Source organism: Balaenoptera ricei, chromosome 1 (assembly GCF_028023285.1).
Source record: "Balaenoptera ricei isolate mBalRic1 chromosome 1, mBalRic1.hap2, whole genome shotgun sequence".
NCBI classification, from domain to species: domain Eukaryota; kingdom Metazoa; phylum Chordata; class Mammalia; order Artiodactyla; family Balaenopteridae; genus Balaenoptera; species Balaenoptera ricei.
In genome coordinates this window covers 96,719,078-96,731,652 of record NC_082639.1, presented here as the reverse complement: position 1 = coordinate 96,731,652, position 12,575 = coordinate 96,719,078, and positions in this window count along the sequence as shown.

Genomic DNA, 12,575 nt, shown 5'->3' with positions numbered 1-12,575 from the left:
AGGGGGAAGACCAAGATGTCTGTTTTGGACTTGTCATGTTTGAGATGCCCATTTGACATCATAGAGGTGATGTGTAATAATTACCTGTCACTATGTTGTGAAATCCTTAAAGGCATTTTATTCATCTTTGTCTCTCCAGAACTACATTTTGGCTGCTCCACACTCCCAGCTCAATTCTTGTAAAGTCATTGTGATGCAACTCTTGCATGATTTCTGCCAAGGTTCCACCTAGTAGGTGCTTTAAAAGTCTTTGTTGCAAAATAATGAGTAAGCCCAAAGCTGCTGTGCTGGCACTTCCTCCTACCTATCCTCCTGTCTTTTGCCCCTGTTCCTTCTCAAATCCAATAATACACTTTATAAATTAACATTTCATCCAAGCTGGGCTGAGTCAAGCTGATAGGAAAAACTAAGGAATTTGCAGGAAAAAGACCAATACTGAGAGGCTTCTTAGATAATACCAACAAATCCCACACAGCCCAACACCTGACATCTAGTTTCAGTGACCACAGTTTGGTCAAGTTCTAAGGCTGACCAAAAGCTTAGAAGCTTTGGTCAAGTTCTAAGACTGACTACCACAGGTTCTATCACCCAGCACAGCCAAAAATAAAATAAATAAATTTATTTAAAAAATAGTACAGAAATAGTATTCCATTGTTTATCCAGTCACCTGTTGATAGACATGTGGGTTGTTTCCAGTTGTTCTCACTTGTTCAAACTTAATATCAGGAAGTAACATGCCTTTTTTATAAGAATTGTCTCAGCTTGTGTGGAAATCTTTCCTGAATGAAATGCAAGGTGTCCAAGTTGTGACCACCTCAAGAATTCTAAATAGGAGAGCTACTTAAATTGGCACCACTTTTGAGTTCCAGAGAGTCCTCACTTCACCCTGGCAAAAACTCCTTGAACTGTATTCCATGTGGCACCTGGTAGGAAGAGGAATCCCAGATGTGAGGGAGCTGAAGCACAGCTGAAGAACTCACTCCCCACCTCCCCACTCCCCTCGCTCCCCCCCCACCCCAGATTGGCTAAGAAACTTTCAGAAAATTACAACCCAGTAGAAGGTGGAAGTTGTAGAAGTGCCTTCATGCATTTCTCTTTTCTTTCTTCTTTCCTCACCTGTAAAATGAGGATAATCCCACCTCTCTTTGAGGCTATGGATCAAATAAACTAATTTATGGGGAATCATTTTAAAAACTATAAATCATTGTTTTCGAAAAGAGAATTATTATTATTACCAAGGGGTGAAGCCTATGATGAGAAGGCCCCTCCTTTGCCAGAAGCAAACATGGTTCAAGAGACCAGAGGAAGGGGGGACTTCCATGGTGTTCCAAAGGTTAAGACTTTGCATTCCCAATGCAGGGGGCCCGGGTTCCATCCCTGGTCAGGGAACTAGATCCCGCACGCCGCAACTAAAGATTCCTCCTGCCGCAACTAAGACTGGCGCAGCCAAATAAATAAAATAAATAAATAAATATTTTTTAAAAAACAGAGAGAGAGACAACAGAGGAAGGGAATTCCCTGGTGGTCCAGTGCTTAGGACTTTGCGCTTGCACTGCAGGGGACCCAGGTTCGATCCCTGGTAGGGGAACTAGGATACCACAAGCCTCGTAGCCAAAACACAAAAAACAAAAAAGAGACCAGAGGAAATGAAATTTCATATTTGAGCCACAACAGCATTGCAGGAGCTGTACTAAAAACACGGTAGAGAACACGTCCTCAGCCATCCTCTTTCTGACTTACTTCACTCTGTATGACAGAGTCTAGATCCATCCACCTCACTACAAATAACTCAATTTCATTTCTCTTTATGGCTGAGTAATATTTCATTGTATATATGTGCCACATCTTCTTTATCCATTCATCCGATGATGGACACTTAGGTTGCTTCCATGTCCTAGCTATTGTAAATAGAACTGCAATGAATATTGTGGTACATGACTCTTTTTGAATTATGGTTTTCTCAGGGTATATGCCAAGTAGTGGGATTGTTGGGTCGTATGGTAGTTCTATTTTTAGTTTTTTAAGGAACTTCCATACTGTTCTCCATAGTGGCTGTATCAATTTACATTCCCACCAACAGTGCAAGAGGGTTCACTTTTCTCCAACCCTCTCCAGCATTTATTGTTTGTAGATTTTTTGATGATGGCCATTCTGACTGGTGTGAGGTGATACCTCATTGTAGTTTTGATTTGCATTTCTCTAATGATTAGTGATGTTGAGCATCCTTTCATGTGTTTGTTGGCAATCTGTATATCTTCTTTGGAGAAATGTCTATTTAGGTCTTCTGCCCACTTTTGTATTGGGTTGTTTGTTGTTTTGATATTGAGCTGCATGAGCTGCTTGTAAATTTTGGAGATTAATCCTTTGTCAGTTGCTTCATTGGCAAATATTTTCTCCCATTCTGAGGGTTGTCTTTTCGTCTTGTTTATGGTTTCCTTTGCTGTGCAAAAGCTTTGAAGTTTCATTAGGTCCCATTTGTTTATTTTTGTTTTTATTTCCATTTCTCTAGGAGGTGGGTCAAAAAGGATCTTGCTGTGATTTATATCATAGAGTGTTCTGCCTATGTTTTCCTCTAAGAGTTTTATAGTGTCTGGTGTTACATTTAGGTCTTTAGTCCATTTTGAGTTTATTTTCGTGTGTGGTGTTAGGGAGTGTTCTAATTTCATTCTTTTACACGTAGCTGTCCAGTTTTCCCAGCACCACTTATTGAAGAGGCTGTCTTTTCTCCATTGTATATTCTTGCCTCCTTTATCAAAAATAAGGTGACTATATGTGCGTGGGTTTATTTCTGGGCTTTCTATCCTGTTCCATTGATCTATATTTCTGTTTTTGTGCCAGTACCATACTGTCTTGATTACTGTAGCTTGGTAGTATAGTCTGAAGTCCAGGAGCCTGATTCCTCCAGCTCCGTTTTTCTTTCTCAAGATTGCTTTGGCTATTCAGGGTCTTTTGTTTTTCCATACAAATTGTGAAATTTTTTGTTCTAGTTCTGTGAAGAATGCCACTGGTAGTTTGATAGGGATTGCATTGAATCTGTAGATTGCTTTGGGTAGTAGAGTCATTTTCACAATGTTGACTCTTCCAATCCAAGAACATGGTATATCTCTCCATCTCTTTGTATCATCTTTAATTTCTTTCATCAGTGTCTTACAGTTTTCTGCATGCAGGTCTTTTGTCTCCTTAGGTGGGCTTATTCCTAGGTATTTTATTCTTTTTGTTGCAGTGGTAAATGGGAGTGTTTCCTTAATTTCTTTTTCAGATTTTTCATCATTAGTGTATAGGAATGCAAGAGATTTCTGTGCATAAATTTTTTATCCTGCTAGTTTACCAAATTCATTGATTAGCTCTAGTAGTTTTCTGGTGGCATTTTTATGATTCTCTATGTATAGTATCATGTCATCTGCAAACAGTGACAGCTTTACTTCTTCTTTTCTGGTTTGGATTCCTTGTATTTCCTTTTCTTCTTTGATTGCTGTGGCTAAAACTTCCAAAACTATGTTGAATAATAGTGGTGAGAGTGGACAACCTTGTCTTGTTCCTGCTCTTAGAGGAAATGGTTTCAATTTTTCACCATTGAGAATGATGTTGGCTGTGGGTTTGTCATATATGGCCTTTATTATGTTGAGGTAAGTTCCCTCTATGCCTACATTCTGGAGGGTTTTTATCATAAATGGGTGTTGATTTTTGTCGAAAGCTTTCTCTGCCTCTGTTGAGATGATCATATGGTTTTCTCCTTCAATTTGTTAATATGGTTTATCACATTGATTGATTTGCATATATTGAAGAATCCTTGCATTCCTGGGATAAACCCCACTTGATCATGGTGTATGATCCTTTTAATGTGCTGTTGGATTCTGTTTGCTAGTATTTTATTGAGGATTTTTGCATCTATGTTCACCAGTGATATTGGCCTGTAGTTTTCTTTCTCTGTGACATCTTTGTCTGGTTTTGGTATCAGGGTGATGGTGGCCTTGTAGAAAGAGTTTGAGAGTGTTCCTCCCTCTGCTATATTTTGGAAGAGTTTGAGAAGGATAGGTGTTAGCTCTTCTCTAATTGTTTGATAGAATTCTCCTGTGAAGCCATCTGGTCCTGGGCTTTTGTTTGTTGGAAGATTTTTAATCACAGTCTCAATTTCAGTGCTTGTGATTGGTCTGTTTATATTTTCTATTTCTTCCTGGTTCAGTCTTGGAGCGTTGTGCTTTTCTAAGAATTTGTCCATTTCTTCCAGGTTGTCCATTTTATTGGCATATAGTTGCTTATAGTAATCCCTCATGATCCTTTGTATTTCTGCAGTGTCATGTGTTACTTCTCCTTTTTCATTTCTAATTCTGTTGATTTGAGTCTTCTCCCTTTTTTTCTTGATGAGTCTGGCTAATGGTTTATCAGTTTTGTTTATCTTCTCAAAGAACCAGCTTTTAGTTTCATTGATTTTTGCTATTGTTTCCTTCATTTCTTTTTCATTTATTTCTGATCTGATCTTTATGATTTCTTTCCTTCTGCTAACTTTGGGGTTTTTTTGTTCTTCTTTCTCTTTTGTTCTTCTTTCTTTAGGTGTTTAATTACACGAATTGCTTTAGGTGTAAGGTTAGGTTGTTCATTTGAGATGTTTCTTGTTTCTTGAGATAGGATTGTATTGCTATAAATTTCCCTCTTAGAACTGCTTTTGCTGCATCCCATAGGTTTTGGGTTGTCGTGTTTCCATTGTCATTTGTTTCTAGGTATTTTTTATTTCCTCTTTGATTTCTTCAGTGATCTCTTAGTTATTTAGTAGTGTATTGTTTAGCCTCTATGTGTTTGTATTTTTTACAGAGTTTTTCCTGTAATTGATATCTAGTCTCATAGCATTGTGGTTAGAAAAGATACTTGATATGATTTCAGTTTTCTTAAATTTACTGAGGCTTGATTTGTGACCCAAGATATGATCATCCTGCAGAATGTTCCATGAGCACTTGAGAAGAAAGTGTATTCTGTTGTTTTTGGATAGAATGTCCTATAAATATCAATTAAGTCCGTCTTGTTTAATGTATCATTTAAAGCTTGTGTTTCCTTATGAATTCTCATTTTGGATGATCTGTCCATTGGTGAAAGTGGTGTGTTAAAGTCCCCTACTGTGATTGTGTTACTGTCGATTTCCCCTTTTATGGCTGTTAGCATTTGCCTTATGTATTGAGGTGCTCCTATGTTGGGTGCATAAATATTTACAATTGTTGTATCTTCTTCTTGGATTGATCCTTTGATCATTATGTAGTGTCCTTCTTTGTCTCTTGTATTAGTCTTTATTTTAAAGTCTATTTTTTCTGATATGAGAATTGCTACTCCAGCTTTCTTTTGATTGCCATTTGCATGGAATATCTTTTTCCATCCCCTTATTTTCAGTCTGTATGTGTCCCTAGGTCTGAAGTGGGTCTCTTGTAGACAGCATATATACAGGTCTTATTTTTGTATCCATTCAGCCAGTCTATGTCTTTTGGTGGGAGCATTTAATCCATTTACATTTAAGGTAGTTATCAATATGTATGTTCCTATTACCATTTTCTTAATTGTTTTGGGTTTGTTATTGTAGGTCTTTTCCTTCCCTTGTGTTTCCTGCCTAGAGAAGTTCCTTTAGCATTTGTTGTAAAGCTGGTTTGGTGGTGCTGAATTCTCTTAGCTTTTGCTTGTCTGTAAAGGTTTTAATTTCTCTGTCGAATCTGAATGAGATCCTTGCTGGGTAGAGTAATCTTGGTTGTAGATTTTTCCCTTTCGTCACTTTAAATATGTCCTGCCACTCCCTTCTGGCTTGCAGAGTTTCTGCTGAAAGATCAGCTGTTAACCTTATGGGGATTCCCTTGTATGTTATTTGTTGTTTTTCCCTTGCTGCTTTTAATATTTTTTCTTTGTATTTAATTTTTGATTGTTTGATTAACGTGTGTCTTGGCGTGTTTCTCCTTGGATTTTTCCTGTAGGGGACTCTCTGCACTTCCTGGAGTTGATTAACTATTTCCTTTCCCATATTAGGGAAGTTTTCAACTATAATCTCTTCAAATATTTTCTCAGTCCCTTTCTTTTTCTCTTCTTCTTCTGGGACCCCTATAATTCGAATGTTTGTGCATTTAATGTTATCCCAGAGGTCTCTGAGACTGTCCTCAATTCTTTTCATTCTTTTTTCTTTATTCTACTCTGTGGTAGTTATTTCCACTATTTTATCTTCCAGGTCACTTTGCGTCCTTCTGCCTCAGTTATTCTGCTATTGATTCCTCTTAGAGAATTTTAAATTTCATTTATTGTGTTGTTCATCATTGTTTGTTTGCTCTTTAGTTCTTCTAGGTCCTTGTTAAACGTTTCTTGTATTTTCTTCATTCTATTTCCAAGATTTTGGATCATCTTTACTATCATTACCCTGAATTCTTTTTCGGGTAGACTGCCTATTTCCTCTTCATTTGTTTCGTCTGGCGGGTTTTTACCTTGCTCCTTCATCTGCTGTGTTTCTCTCTCTTTTCATTTTGCTAAACTTCTGTGTTTGGGGTCTCCTTTTCGCAGGCTGCACATTCGTAGTTCCCATTGTTTTTGGTGTCTACCCCCAGTGGCTAAGGTTGGTTCAGTGAGTTGTGTAGGATTCCTGGTGGAGGGGACTGGTGCCTATGTTCTGGTAGATGAGGCTGGATCTTGTCTTTCTGGTGGGCAGGACCACGTCTGGTGGTGTGTTTTGGGGTGTCTGTGACCTTATTATGATTTTAGGCAGCCTCTCTGCTAATGGGTGGGGTTGTGTTCCTGTCTTGCTAGTTGTTTGGCATAGGGTGTCCAGTACTGTAGCTTTCTGTTTGTTGAGTGGAGCTGGGTTTTAGTGTTGAGATGGAGATCTCTGGGAGAGCTTTTGCCATTTGATATTACGTGGAGCCGGGAGGTCTCTGGTGGACCAATGTCCTGAACTTGGCTCTCCCACCTCAGAGGCACAGGCCTGACACCCAGTCAGAGCACCAAGACCCTGTCAGCCACACAGCTGTGAGAGCTGCCGTGGATTGGGGCAGCCGAAAAGCATAGAGCTGGAGCTGAAAGAGAAAAACAAATACCGTATGCTAACGGTAAAAAAAAAGGTTCTGAAGAACATAGGGGCAGGACAGGAATAAAGATGCAGACGTAGACAATGGACTTGAGGACACGGGGAGGGGGAAGGGTAAGCTGGGACGAAGTGAGAGAGTGGCATGGACATATATACACTACCAAATGTAAAATATATAGCTAGTGGGAAGCAGCCGCATAGCACAGGGAGATCAGCTCGGTGCTTTGTGACCACCTAGAGGGGTGGGATAGGGAGGGTGGGAGGGAGACGCAAGAGGGGTGAGATATGGGGATATATGTATATGTATAGCTGATTCACTCTGTTATAAAGCAGAAACTGACACACCATTGTGAAGCAATTATGCTCCAATAAAGATGTTAAAAAAAAAGTAACTTACATTCTCAGGTGGAATATCATTTAAGTAGAAATAAAATTATGAAGAAACTTAGGTCTAGTTAGCTAATAATTTATTATACGTTGGTCAGAAAGAGTTATTCACTGACACATAGTAGGTATTCAAAGTGGTTTATTAAAATGGAATTATAGTGGAGGAATGCACTGCATTTTTAATGGAAAAATGAAGTGAGTTTGGAGGCAGATGGTTTACAAAAAATATTTTGCCTATTTCAGAGCTGAGAAGATAAGCTTTCTGCTATAATATTTATGACCTGGAATCATAGAACATCAATGTTAGAAGAGTCTGTGGAAGTCAGCCCCCTCAACATCCAGATAAGTAAACTGAAACCAAGGAGGTTAAAGGACACACTGGGCAATCCAGAAGTCTCTTCTGTTGAACATCCTGATTTTGGCTACTCAGTTTTTGCTTGACCATTTTTGGAATGAGAAGATTTCCACTTTAGAAGGCAATCCATTTTGGTGTTGAAAGCTGTAATGGGCTGAATAGTGTCCACCAAAAATTCATGTCTACTTGGAACCTCAGAAGGTGACCTTATTTGGAATGAGGATCTTTGCAAATACAATCAAGATGAGGTCATATGGATTAGGGCAAGCCCTAAGTCCAATGACTGAAGTCTGTCTAAGAAGAGGAGAGGACACACAGAGCCTCTGACACACACAAGAAAGAAGGCCATTTGAAGAGGGAGCAGAGATTGGAGTGATGCAGGTACAAGCCAGGAACCCCAAAGATTGCTGAGATATACCAGAAACTACCGAGATGCAAGGAAGGATTCTTCCCTAAAGCCTTCATTCAGAAGGAGCACAGCCCTGCCAACACCTTGATTTTGGACTTCTAGCCTCCAGAACTGAGAGAGAATAAATATCTGTTGTTTTAAGCCACCCAGCTGGTGGTACTTTGTTACAGCAGCCCTAGGAGACTAATACAAATGGCTTCGAATGTTTTAAATGTATTTGTTCGCTACTGCAATCAGCAGATGTTTAAGGAGCACTCTTTATGTGCCAGGCACTTGGCTAGGTATATCAAAGATAAATAAAACATGCTTCCTGCCTCCATTCCTAGAATGTGTCCATCAGGAAAGACAGCTATGTAAATACATCATTGCAGTACTTGATTAGGATTGTGTATGAAGTTCAGTGGTGGCACAGTGGAGCTGGGAGAACCAGGGACGGTTTTACAAGAGACCTTTATGCTTTGTTTGAAAGAAAGAGCTGAAATCAACCTCTGTGGGAATTCTGCTTGATTCTGCCACCACTAGTGCTATCACCCCTAACTAGTTCAAGGTATGTAGCAACCTGTTACTAGAATTCTTTCACCACAGATCAGTCAAAGTAATTTGTATTTTTATTTTCTTATTTTGGCTGTGCCGCACAGCTTGCGGGATCTCAGTTCCCTGACCAGGGATTGAACCTGGGCCTCTGCAGTGAAAGCACCGAATCCTAACCACTAGACGATCAGGGAACTCCCCGAAGTAATTTTTAAAACGCAACCAGATCATGCTACTCTGCTGAAAACATCAATGGGTTCTTATCACAATGAAAATAAAATCCAAATTCCTTTTCATCATACAGCCCCATAAAATCTGATCCCTCCTAACTTCAGTCTCATCTCCTTATACAGTGGTCTTGCTGTCTGTGAACACTGTCAGGTTTGTTCCCATCTTTGACTTTGCACTTGCTCTGCCCTCAGACCCAAGATCTTCCGTGGCTCCTCTTCCTTCAAGTCTCAGCTCACCTTTTGCAGGGAGCCTTCCCTGACCACCCTATTTAAAAAGCACCCTTCCCCCATCTATCTTATTACCTTTTTAAATTTATGGCACATACCACTAATCGGATTTGTCTATTTCTGCCTGGCTTCCACCCCCACCTTACCCTCCATCCCTGACACCATAGAATGTGTGGTCAGGAATCAGGGATCTTGTTTATACTGTTTTGCTGCTTATACTGTTCACTGCTGTGTCCCTAGTGTACAACACATAGGAAGTGTTCAGTACAGAAGAATGAAGAAAAACTTACTCTTTTAGTCTCATGCTTATCATGTCAGATCATATGTCACCATGACTTTCTTTGGGATGAATCCCAAACTGTATTCTTATAATTTCATTTTATAGTCCCAGCCTATTCCCTCCCTGCAAAATTGCACCTTCATCTTTATACCCTTTCTGAGCTGCCCTCTGTGGTATTGTAGCTATCTTAATCTCTAAAATTGTGTAATCTTATTTAAGAATGCACTGAGATTTAGAAAAGTTGCCCAAAGTAACACAGCCGTAAATGGTGTTTCTAGGATTTGAACTTAGATCTCTCTCTGACTAGAGTGCCTTTCTGGTTGTGCTCCTATGGGGGTTTTTGGTGAGTGGGAGGTAAATATCCAGAATTAAAATAGGAGCCCTGTCCATTTGGACTAGAAATAGCAAACACTTATTATTTGTTTCTATAAAAAGAGCTGGGTGATATTTGTTTAAAGGAATTCTGAAAAGTAACTTTAATTTTTTTTGGACTAAAGTTAATTTGCTGTTATAAAGAAGAAAGTAAACATCATCCGTAGTCTACCACCCAGAGACAACTGCTGTTAACATAAAGAACATTTTTATCCAGTATTTTTCTGTGCAGAAAGAAAATAATGTCATGTCATTTTCCTACACAAATCTTTCTCTGAATTTTGAAATAATTTCCTAATGTAATTATTAGATCAAAGCATATTGCCAAATTTTTTCCAGAAAGGTGACCCCGATTTACATTTCCATGAGCAGCACGTGAGTGCTTTTTCATACCATGCCAATATTTTTGGTTTCCACTTCTTGGATTTTTCTTGATATTAAACTTGGAATATATGTTTATTAGTTACCTACTAACTATCTTCTATGACTTGTCTATATCCATTGCCCATTTTTCTATTGGCAACTTAGTATATTTTAAATCAGTTTTTGAATTTTTATATTGATAATGAAAATTTTGTCATATTTGTGGCAAACTTCCCCTTTTTTGACTTATTTTTATTTTTAATTAATTTATTTTATTTATTTATTTTTGGCTGTGTTGGGTCTTCCTTGCTGTGCGCAGGCTTTTTCTAGTTGTGGTGAGCAGGGGCTACTCTTTGTTGTGGTGCGCGGGCTTCTCACTGCGGTGGCTTCTCTTGTTGCGGAGCACGGGCTCTAGGTGCGCGGGCTTCACTAGTTATGGCACGTAGGCTCAGTAGTTGTGGCTCGCAGACTCGAGAGCACAGGCTCAGTAGTTGTGGTGCACAGGCTTAGCTGCTTCGCGGCTGTGGGATTTTCCTGGACCAGGGCTCAAACCTGTGTCCCCTGCATTGGCAGGCGGATTCCTAACCACTGCGCCAACAGGGAAGTCTCTTGACTCATTTTTTTTTTTTTTAACATCTTTATTGAAGTATAATTGCTTTACAATGGTGTGTTAGTTTCTGCTTTAAAACAAAGTGAATCAGTTATACATATACATATGTTCCCATATCTCTTCCCTCTTGCATCTCCCTCCCTCCCACCCTCCCTATCCCACCCCTCTAGGTGGTCACAAAGCACCGAGCTGATCTCTCTGTGCTATGCGGTTGCTTCCCACTAGCTATCTATTTTACGTTTGGTAGTGTATATATGTCCATGACACTCTCTCACCCTGTCACATCTCACCCCTCCCCCTCCCCATATCCTCAAGTCCATTCTTTAGTAGGTCTGTGTCTTTATTCCCATCTTGCCACTAGGTTCTTCATGGCCTTTTTTTTTTTTCCCCTTAGATTCCATATATATGTGTTAGCATACTGTATTTGTTTTTCTCTTTCTGACTTACTTCACTCTGTATGACAGACTCTAACTCCATCCACCTCATTACAAATACCTCCATTTCATTTCTTTTTATGGCTGAGTAATATTCCATTGTATATATGTGCCACATCTTCTTTATCCATTCATCTGATGATGGACACTTAGGTTGCTTCCATGTCCTGGCTATTGTAAATAGAGCTGCAATGAACATTTTGGTACATGACTCTTTTTGAATTATGGTTTTCTCAGGGTATATGCCCAGTAGTGGGATTGCTGGGTCGTATGGTAGTTCTATTTTTAGTTTTTTAAGGAACTTCCATACTGTTCTCCATAGTGGCTGTATCAATTTACATTCCCACCAACAGTGCAAGAGAGTTCCCTTTTCTCCACACCCTCTCCAGCATTTATTGTTTCTAGATTTTTTGATGATGGCCATTCTGACCGGTGTGAGATGATACCTCATTGTAGTTTTGATTTGCATTTCTCTAATGATTAAGGATGTTGAGCATTCTTTCATGTGTCTGTTGGCCATCTGTATATCTTCTTTGGAGAAATGTCTATTTAGGTCTTCTGCCCATTTTTGGATTGGGTTGTTTGTTTTTTTGTTATTGAGCTGCATGAGCTGCTTGTAAATCTTGGAGATTAATCCTTTGTCAGTTGCTTCATTTGCAAATATTTTCTCCCATTCTGAGGGTTGTCTTTTCGTCTTGTTTATGGTTTCATTTGCTGTGCAAAAGCTTTTAAGTTTCATTAGGTCCCATTTGTTTCTTTGTGTTTTTATTTCCATTTCTCTAGGAGCTGGGTCAAAAAGGATCTTACTGCGATTTATGTCATAGAGTGTTCTGCCTATGTTTTCCTCTAAGAGTTTGATAGTGTCTGGCTTAACATTTAGGTCTTTAATCCATTTTGAGTTTATTTTTGTGTATGGTGTCAAGGAGTGTTCTAGTTTCATACTTTTACATGTACCTGTCCAATTTTCCCAGCACCACTTATTGAAGAGACTGTCTTTTCTCCACTGTATATGCTTGCCTCCTTTATCAAAGATAAGGTGACCATATGTGCGTGGGTTTATCTCTGGGCTTTCTATCCTGTTCCATTGATCTATATTTCTGTTTTTGTGCCAGTACCAAACTGTCTTGATTACTGTAGCGTTGTAATATAGTCTGAAGTCAGGGAGCCTGATTCCTCCAGCTCCATTTTTCGTTCTCAAGATTGCTTTGGCTATTCGGGGTCTTTTGTGTCTCCATACAAATTGTGAAATTTTTTGTTCTAGTTCTGTGAAAAATGCCTGTGGTAGTTTGATAGGGATTGCATTGAATCTGTAGATTGCTTTGGGTAGTAGAGTAATT